The sequence below is a fragment of the Stegodyphus dumicola genome, chromosome 1 (assembly GCF_044657685.1).
Source record: "Stegodyphus dumicola isolate Sdum_Otavi_A_Nest chromosome 1, ASM4465768v1".
NCBI classification, from domain to species: domain Eukaryota; kingdom Metazoa; phylum Arthropoda; class Arachnida; order Araneae; family Eresidae; genus Stegodyphus; species Stegodyphus dumicola.
Genome location: NC_140768.1, coordinates 283563078 through 283572333, shown reverse-complemented (window position 1 = coordinate 283572333; position 9256 = coordinate 283563078). Strand labels below are relative to the sequence as shown.

At 33.9% G+C, this 9256-nt stretch overlaps 1 protein-coding gene across 1 annotated transcript in view; it reads left to right on the top strand.

The window, feature by feature from the left end:
• Positions 1-7: 7 nt before the first annotated feature.
• Positions 8-9256, top strand: part of LOC118195945 (CRISP/Allergen/PR-1-like) — a 63997-nt gene continuing 54748 nt past the window's right edge. Inside the window, exon 1 of the mRNA XM_085807945.1 lies at positions 8-5528. The gene's annotated coding sequence lies outside the window, so the exon portion shown is untranslated. The remainder of the gene's footprint in view (positions 5529-9256) is intronic.

Here is a 9256-nt window from a genome sequence, read left to right as displayed (position 1 = left end):
CATCTTGCAGGGTTTATATTAATTTTCTAATAGTTACTTTTTTTTTTTTCTGGAGCAAGTCTTTCCTTTATTTTCTCGTTTTCCACCTACGTTTACCTGCCAGAAAGAATTTTTAGGATTACGTTTTGTCTAAATGAGGTAGAAACAAGTATTTAATTTGAAGTCTGCGTCACTTCACTAGAAGAACCTAGTAAAAAGTGCTCTGCCTTCCGGCTATTTGTGTTGCTAATAGTCTAACTTTGCTACTATTCGGCCGTACTGCTATGTGCCTGCCGGTGATCTTAAATCACGGCCAACTCCATTATTTATTTCTGTGCAGCTTCGGCTGGTTTTACTTTAGTTAATATTAGATTAGTTCTTATTCTATGTCTTGAGTTAAAGCCCAAGTGAAGGCTTACCGTAAGCCCGAGGAGGGGCAATTTGTTCATTTATTTTAAGTACGAATAAAGGGTAAATTTAAGCCGTCTTCGAACTCTTACTTGCTAGAACTCTGCGATAAGTCGCTATGCAGTTCTTCAATATCCTAGCCCTCAAACACTTCCAAATTAGCTAGAATATTACAATTTTACAACAAATTTTAGATAAATCTATGTTATATTTCAAAAAAATAAATGAATGAAAACTCATGATTAGGAGACAGTTGATAATAAAACTGTTAATGAACATTAATAAGGTAGAAACCAAAGCCAGTAAAATGCATAATCAGACCATATACTGAGTAAATATAGGTCTAGAACCATTCCGTATTAGAATAATGCGCGTTAGTTTATGCCTCTGGTGATAACGCTTCAATACATACCATTGACCATGGACTCTTAACGCCGAATACTGTCCTACTTAATTTGCTACTAAGGTGCTCTTCAACCGCACTTTACAAAACGACTGCAAGCGATATCCTAACATGTTCCATGCGTGTTTGGTTGAAATCAGAGTTGTAAATATGATACGCGAATGAAAGATTTGCAATACTTTGTACACATTATCAAAAGGCATTTGCTGCGAGCGACGATAACTGGCATTTTAAAAGACAATCTCCGGCACACGGGACAACACTGGCAATATAACAAACCCCAAGACGTCATAAACGAATCATCGGGACTTTGTTTCAGTGAACGATCACTACATGTGATGAAAGGTGTCTTTAAGTAACAGCTTCTAAAATGATAAAGCCAGATATTATGTGCCACTTCATAATACCATGGGATAATAAGACACCTACCTGCAATGAACATTGTTGCTGATATCCATGAACTAGTGACAGTGAAATTTAGCCTCTGCCAAACTTTTTGCAACGGGTATATTACATGTCCACTATATGTGAAAATTGAATGTTACGTAACGAAGTTGTCAACATCCTTTCATCACCTCTCACTATCGCATAATCTTTCCAGGAAATGTTTATCCTAGCCCTGCTGCTATCCTCTTACTGACGTTTAGTTTACAGACGTTTGCTAGAACCATTTGGTAATATAATCAATATAATCATCTGATAGTATCATTACTCCGACTTCTGTGGCAGGCAAGTCTTCGATACGTTCAACCCGCCACATCATATTTCTAAAGGTGGTGATGACGCTTAATTAGTTGAAGCAACGAGAGTGCGTCTTCGAGGATATCTTATTTTCTTATATTAACGCAATTATAGTCAGTTGTTCAACAAAAGTAAACCACGAAACAAAAGTACATTTTAATTATGTATTTGTTGTAAATACTGTCGAGTCATTAGGTTATTTTTGAAGCACGACACGTGAAAAAACGCGCGATGTCTAGCCGGGACTCGAACCTGGACCTCTCTAATACGTGCCGAATGTGCTACCGTCACATCACAAAGGCATGCAAAAATGAGGGAGAAAATACTTTATACACTCCTCCTTTTAAAGGGCGACTGGAGATTAGGGACCCAGTTACCAAATCCTAGTGGTAGGGAACTATTCTCCATCACCTTTTGGTTCGGGGGCCACATGTAAACCATTCTGAAGCAGGAGACGCGAAAAATAAGCAATGCCCTCGCCGGGCATCGAACCTGGACCTCTCGATTACGTGCTGAGTGTGCTACTGTTACACCACGAAGGCATGCTGGAATGAGAGAGAAAATAACTTATAACACGACTTCAAAAATTTGCAGATAGTAAAATTATGGAACTGTGAGTCATTGCAATTGTTACATTGCTTAAAGAAACTGAAAGTGACTACAGAGAAATTATTTACTAAAATGAAGTGAGGTAGTTAAATCGAAGAGCTGTATTGAAGCAATTTTTTGATATAATATAAGAAATTTTTATGACATATACACACAAAAAGTTAGTAAATAAAAACATCGACGAGCTACATAATGTTACATGGATACCAAATTTAACATTTCAAATTGACTTGAATGGGCATTTAAATATTCTCAATAAAGAGGTACAAGAAAAGAATTAACTTATCTTTAATATGAATGCTTACATTAAAATTTTTTAAATTAAATTGCAGTTACGAGAAGCACCACATGAATAAAAATATATTTACATTTACTACATCTTAAATCCTATTCTATTATTTCAGATGAGAAATCAAAAAATTATCATTTACGACAATTTATTATCATTATTATGATAAAAATTTGAAGAAAGATATGTTAATTTGAATTATTTTTAGTTCAATTTTATATCATTTTCATTACTATTAAAGCGAGCGAATATCTCACCAGGAAATTCGAGCTTATTAATTTACTAGTGTGATACAAATCCTATTCAAATGTTTGCAAATACAGATTTGATTAACTTTTAATAATCGTACTAGTGAAAAGATAATTATCCTCAGTCATGAATATTTGCATTAAGAGTGATCGATTTGCTTGGGAGTACATTTATACGCGGAAAGTTTTTTTTTTGCAGGTGAAAGTGAGTAAGTGCGAGAAAAGAACCTACTTGACCAATGAGAGTCTACAATCCATAACGAAGATAGTTTCTAGAATTTTTTTCTCCGAGGCTAAAAATGTTATCAAAATTGAAATGCAATCGAGAGTTAACTTTTAGTAAGAAAAAGTTATTTACAATTGTTTACATAGAAATATTTTTTCTGCATGTGTTGAAGAAAAGTTTAATAAATAAAAGAGATAGGGTTTCATTATTTGTTTTCAGGCTTTATCCCACTTAATTTTCTCTGGAAATTTGAAAAGTTCTCATAAAATTTCCTTATTTTTATAGCTCAAGTAAATTAGTGATTAATTCAATACATTAAAATTATTTGAAATACTCATGTATCGGAAAACTTCTGCTAGAAATATAAACTTCGCAAAAATGTAAATGTCATTTTTTTCCTTCGCATAATTATTGTTACAATTATTTAGTATGTTTTGACAAATACCTGTGAGCATCTTTAAAAAAAAAAATTTACCGTAAGAAAGAATAATATAATTTTAACCTCGGAGAAAATAAATAAAAAATAAGTATAGAAATACAACTGAATATCCTAGAACTGAACCTCTTAGAAAATACAACTGAATATCATTAAAATAAATTTTCAGTTAAACCACGTTTGAAGCAAATTAAGATTTAAAAATATAATTCCCAGACATGTTACAAATTTACGTGAAACATATCACACACGAACGTCACACGTAACATCAGTTTGCAAAGGACTGACATCCATACGTGAGGAATATACACAACACACTATACAGGGTGGTCATAAAAAAACTATCCGCTCAACCGATCGAAATGAAATTTCGGATATTATTATTCGGAAAACTGAGCTCTCAAGATTGCGGTTGCTGAGAAAACATTTCGAAATTTTCGAGTGGCAACAACCATTTTTTTTCTTGCGCAAAGTGATCAGCTTATTAATACTTTTATGTATTAAAAAATCATACATTTATGTATTAAAACATAGTATACATTAGGTATTAAATATAGATTATTTATGTATTAAAACACAGTATACATTTATGTATTAAATGTCATAAATGGCTTAGAATGATATACGTACGGTGAATTTTGCCGAGGTAAGACATTTGCAAAGGATATATGTTATATATTGTTATGATATTTTTTAATGCTGCAAAAGTAAGATCTTTAATGCAAAAGTAAAATCCGCCAAGTCAAAGGACACTTGCAAAATCATCGAAATGCTCAATGTCAACTCTAAACAAAGTGATTAATGCTGATTTGTATTTTAAAATGCCGAAAAACCATAATGAGAATCGTCTTTCTCCACGATATATTGCCGAACACAGAACGCGCTGTAGAATTCTTTACGAGAGATATTTATCCAAACAAAAATGGAAACATGTTGTCACATTAAACGAATCTTGGATATACTTAAATGACCACAATAAAAGGAGATCCATTTACTATCATCAAAGAGGAGAAAAATCTTAAAACATTGTTCAAAGAATCTAAAGAAAGTTTTTCAAAGGTATTTATGATTGTTGTTGGTGTTTCATACAACGGTAAGTTAAAAATAAAGAGAGTGGAGAAAAGTGTTAAGATCAACTCCACTTATTATCAAAACATATTTTATACCCAGTTTTCAAATATGAAACTCCTCCTCTTTACACACAAGGCCATCAAATGCGTCCAGACAAAGCATGCAACGATACGTCAAAATCTACTGTTAATGTCCTGGAGAAAATAGAACAAGAAATGGGTACCAAAGCCATACTCTTCACTCATATCCCTACTAAACCTCCTGATCTATCACCAATCTATTTTTGCGCTTCCTGGACTTTTAAAAAGCGAATTGTCCAAACGCCGACCAACAACCTCTTTAGACTTTGGAAAGCTGTAATGGGCTAAGCTGTAAAGCTGTAATGTAATGGGCTTTGGAAAACTGTAATGAAAAGCTACAGTAATGGAATAAAATATCTCTTCAGATATTACAAAAGGCTTTATTATCTTGGAAATAACATTGTGTAAAAATAGTGAAGAATAAGGTTTATTAAACAGAACATTTAAAACAAAAAAATTTTAGGTAAAATATTCCTGTAATTACAATGAAAATCGTCTGTCTAAGCAATGTGTGGACAGCCTTAGTATTTCCAAATAGTATAGGAGATACATCCCTCCCATAAGTAGAAAAAATAATTAAATGACAGGATTGAGTAACACAGTTGCAATAACTCTTTCGTAACGTCTTCTTAATATCTCTTCCATGATGCGCAATTTCAACAAATTTGGCCTTTCTTGAACCCGCATCGCATCTTTTGACGTCGGCTTAAACATACATGCCCATACATCAAATACAAACGGAAATTAACTCCTGAATTATGAGCTAACTTTCATTGAATTGCATAAAATATATCTTAGAATTGGTCACCTGGAACGTGTACCCATTGTTCGTAGTTTATGATTCAACGAAAAAGGCCCTTTAATTGCGTTTTTTCAGTTTCTTCATATTACAAAGAAATTGGGTGTTTGTGAGGTATAAACTCTATTTATAATACAAGACTTAAATTTGTGATTGAAGAAAAGCGTCGGAAGTTTGTATTGAATCTGGGACATTCAAAAATTTTCCGCGGCAAAAGCAAACTACATGGGATAAAAAAAGTGAGTAAATTTGTCGTCGAGTTTATGAATCTCTAACATAAAATTATATATAACTCAAAATCAGAAATGTAGAAATTCTATGCATTTTTACGTGTTTATTTAGTATTTGTACTGATAAACCAGATAATGATCTTATAAGGTATTTCTCCCGCCTTCCTAGCGTACCTTTGTGGTGTAGTGGTTCTGTACGCTGGACCGGTATCCAGAGGTCCATGGTTCGATTCCCGGCGAAGGCGTTTGCTAATTTTTCATCCTGCCTGTTTCCAAAAATACCTAATGTCTCTACAGTTGCGCCCGAACTAAAAGGGTATTGGATGATGATTATCCTCACCCAGGATTTGACCTAAAAACCCAGTCGCCCTTTAAAAGGGGGAGTATATAAGGTATTTCTCCTTCCTTCCTAGAGTGCCTTCGTGGTGTAATGGTTCTGCACGCTCGGCCGGTATCCAGAGGTCCGTGTTTCGATTCCCGGCGAAAGCGTTTTCTAATTTTTCATTTTGCCTGCTTCTAAAAATACCTAATGTCTCTTCAGTCTAGCTTGAAATTATATACATTTGAGCCAGTTGTTTTATTTATGCCCATTGTTAATTGAATTATTAAAAAAAATAGAAAAAGGCGTTTACTGTAGACTTTCTAGAATCTGCTGCTGCAATTAAATGTGAAAAATCGAGTAATAAGGAAACCAAACATTCTTTTTTTAATCATTCCGCAAACCATCAATTAGAAATGTCTGAAATAAAAAGCTAAAGTTCTAAAACAGCAGACAAATCTAAACGGCTCCCTAAACGAAAATAAAACTAAATTAAACAAAAACAGTCCCCGAGAAACAAATATATGAAAGCAAACATTTTACTAGAAAGCTAAGTAAAAGAAAAACTACTCCACTATATTTCTCCATTGAGGTGACAATACAACAATCCAAAAGTAAAAATTTCATCCGATATTGAAAGCGAAAGATAAAAAGAATATAATTTAATTTTAATTTAACTCGAAGAAGGAAAAAAATTCTGAAAGCTTTCAGATTTTATATTACGCCCAAACGGCAGTTTTGTTCATATTTACACGTTTCGAAAGCATTTGGGGTAATGCCACATTGTGCTAAATATATTCAAAAACAGCATATCTTTCGAATTTCCGATAGACAGTCTCGCGCGCTGGAGATGGAGATGTTTTATTCGTTATAGTTGTCTTGTTCAGCTGCTACTGCTCTCTTTAAAACTGTTGAGTTTTGTAATCAAAATTTTGTTAAAAATTTCACAAAATAAAATATGAAATGGGCAATAAAACAAATTCGGGCTTTCAGGTGCGCATACTAGGGCGGAGAACTGGGTTATTCAAAATTTGATGGCTCTAGGTATCGTTGCTTTTCACAATGCGAGAATGTTATATACATTCATGTAGATTTTTCATTGTTTAGTTTCTTCAAATTGACACAGGACGATAATACTTGTTGGCAACAATCTGAATAGTGATTCAGACATTTAAAGTGATCCGACGGAAAATGCCGTTTCCAGACAAATAGCCCTTCTGGGCTAATGCACGTGTGAGCTAAAATTAAAACATGCGAAAGCTAAATATTAACTATACATTCACGCTTTCCCGTATTACCCAGAAAATTATCTTCAGCTATTTCTTCTTTCTTTAGTTTACTGTTAAAAATTATTTTCTTCATTCAGTTTAATGATATATTAGCTTGGAATATTTACTGTATTTTCAGACATCTTAAACCTTCAGTCGAAAATCTGTTAGTTATTTCCCCCTGTCTTAAGAGCCCTTACCTATTCTAAAAGAGGTATTACTGTTAAATAAGTCGCAAAGTTACTGAACAATGTGAAATTATCTAAAAACTTACGTACTATAAGATATTTTCTCCCTCCTTTCTGGATGCCTTTGAGGTGTAACGGTGTAAGGATCTTAAGTTTGACTAACGTTTATTTTGTTTTAAAACTTTACTATCATCTCTTATTTTCTACTTCCGGACACAATAAACGCGTTAACTTGTTTATACTTACTTAAGTATTTAGGCTGTGGCTTTTTGCCAAAAACAGAGTTATATGGGGAGAGAGTGAGCCTTCTTGCGACTATACTTCACGCGAGCTTCATTCAGTTGCTGTCTGCCTTTAACGCCAGAGGTTTTAGTCCTCTTGAAAGCTAAAGACGTATTATAGTTTTTCGTAGTTTGCGTATTAGATACGTAGTAATTTAAGAGGCCAGTCTTAGTGTTAGTCATCGGTATAAAATATTAAAAGTTAGCTCTTATTTAAATTTTTAGTTAGTTAGTAGTTCGAATATTTTTACGTTCAGAACACAAGTGGTTGGTCTTTGTATCCCGAAGTGTGGGAGCGCCTGTAATATTGTGAAAAATAAAGGGTAATTAAACCCTTCTCCTTCTCATCTTTTAGTCCCTTCTACACTCCATAGGACAGGGATGGCAAACTTTTCCAGTCGTGGGCCGAAAATCGGAAAAAAAAAAGTTTCGCGGGCCAAGATAAGTTTTTCTAAAATTTTAAAAACAATATACAAGTATTACAATATAAATATGTTAATGAGATGAATGAAATTGCGATTTCATTTTTAAAAGTTCATTATATTGAGGTTCGAAGTGAGATATACTGATTCTAAGGAACGAGGATAAATACTGATTCTAAGGAACGAGGATAAATGCTCATCTGTCACTCTACTTTTGAAATAATTCATTCTAAGGTTCACAGTTGAAAAGACTTGTTCACACATATATAAGATAAAGACAACATAGCACTAATTTTCTGGGCGTGAGATATTAAATTTTGGAAACTTACTTTCGATAATAATTTACAAAACTCTCACTTTGGCATATTTACAAATAACAGCTTGATATGATTGTTAGATTGCAAATCAATTAATTCAAGCAGCAAATCTGACCTCGCTGGTTCACAGTTTACGTTGAAAGGCATGGTAAAAATATCCAATTCTATTTCAATGGCACAGATATCTTGAAATCTGCGTTCGAACTCAAAATGCAGTTTTTTCAAGCCATCTTCATAATTCTTAATCTTCTTTTCATTTACTGAGGGTATTGAATTTAACCTCGGGAAATGAGACAAGTCGTTCTTAGCTAGCTGCCCAGCAAACAGATTACGTTTTCTTATTAAGTTTTAAGTTAAGATTAAGTTTTTTCTAAGAGGTCTAATTCACTTATATGGGATTCCCATGAGTATGCTCCCCGAGAAAGAGATAACGCTTGTTGGCACCAAGATACAGCTATAATTAACAACGAACTTCGGCTTTTAATACTTGAAACTCGATTGAAAGCTGTATGTGCTTGCTATTTCCGTAAATCTGTGTTTTGTAGAACAAAAATAGAGAAAGTGAAAAGGTCATTAGGCCTTTGAAGAAAAGGAAGGAGAAAAATAATATTTAAACAAAGTACAAAAGGAGATGGATATATAATACATTTCTATTAATTTGCTTTGGACCGGCAAATTAAAATTCTATCCGCGGGCCGGATAGAATCTTTCGGCGGGCCGTAGTTTGCCCATCCCTGCCATAGGACACAGTTTGTAGTCAAACTCATTGTCTAGTCAGGACACGCCAAACAAATCAGGAGAAATACAAGTCCTGATAACAGTAGTACACTCAAAGCGCATTCGAGAGGTCCAGGTTCAAGTCCCGGTGAGGGCATTGTTCCTTTTCTTAAGCTTCAAAAATCGTAATGACTCCAAAGTGGCGCCCGAGCTAAAAGATGGTGA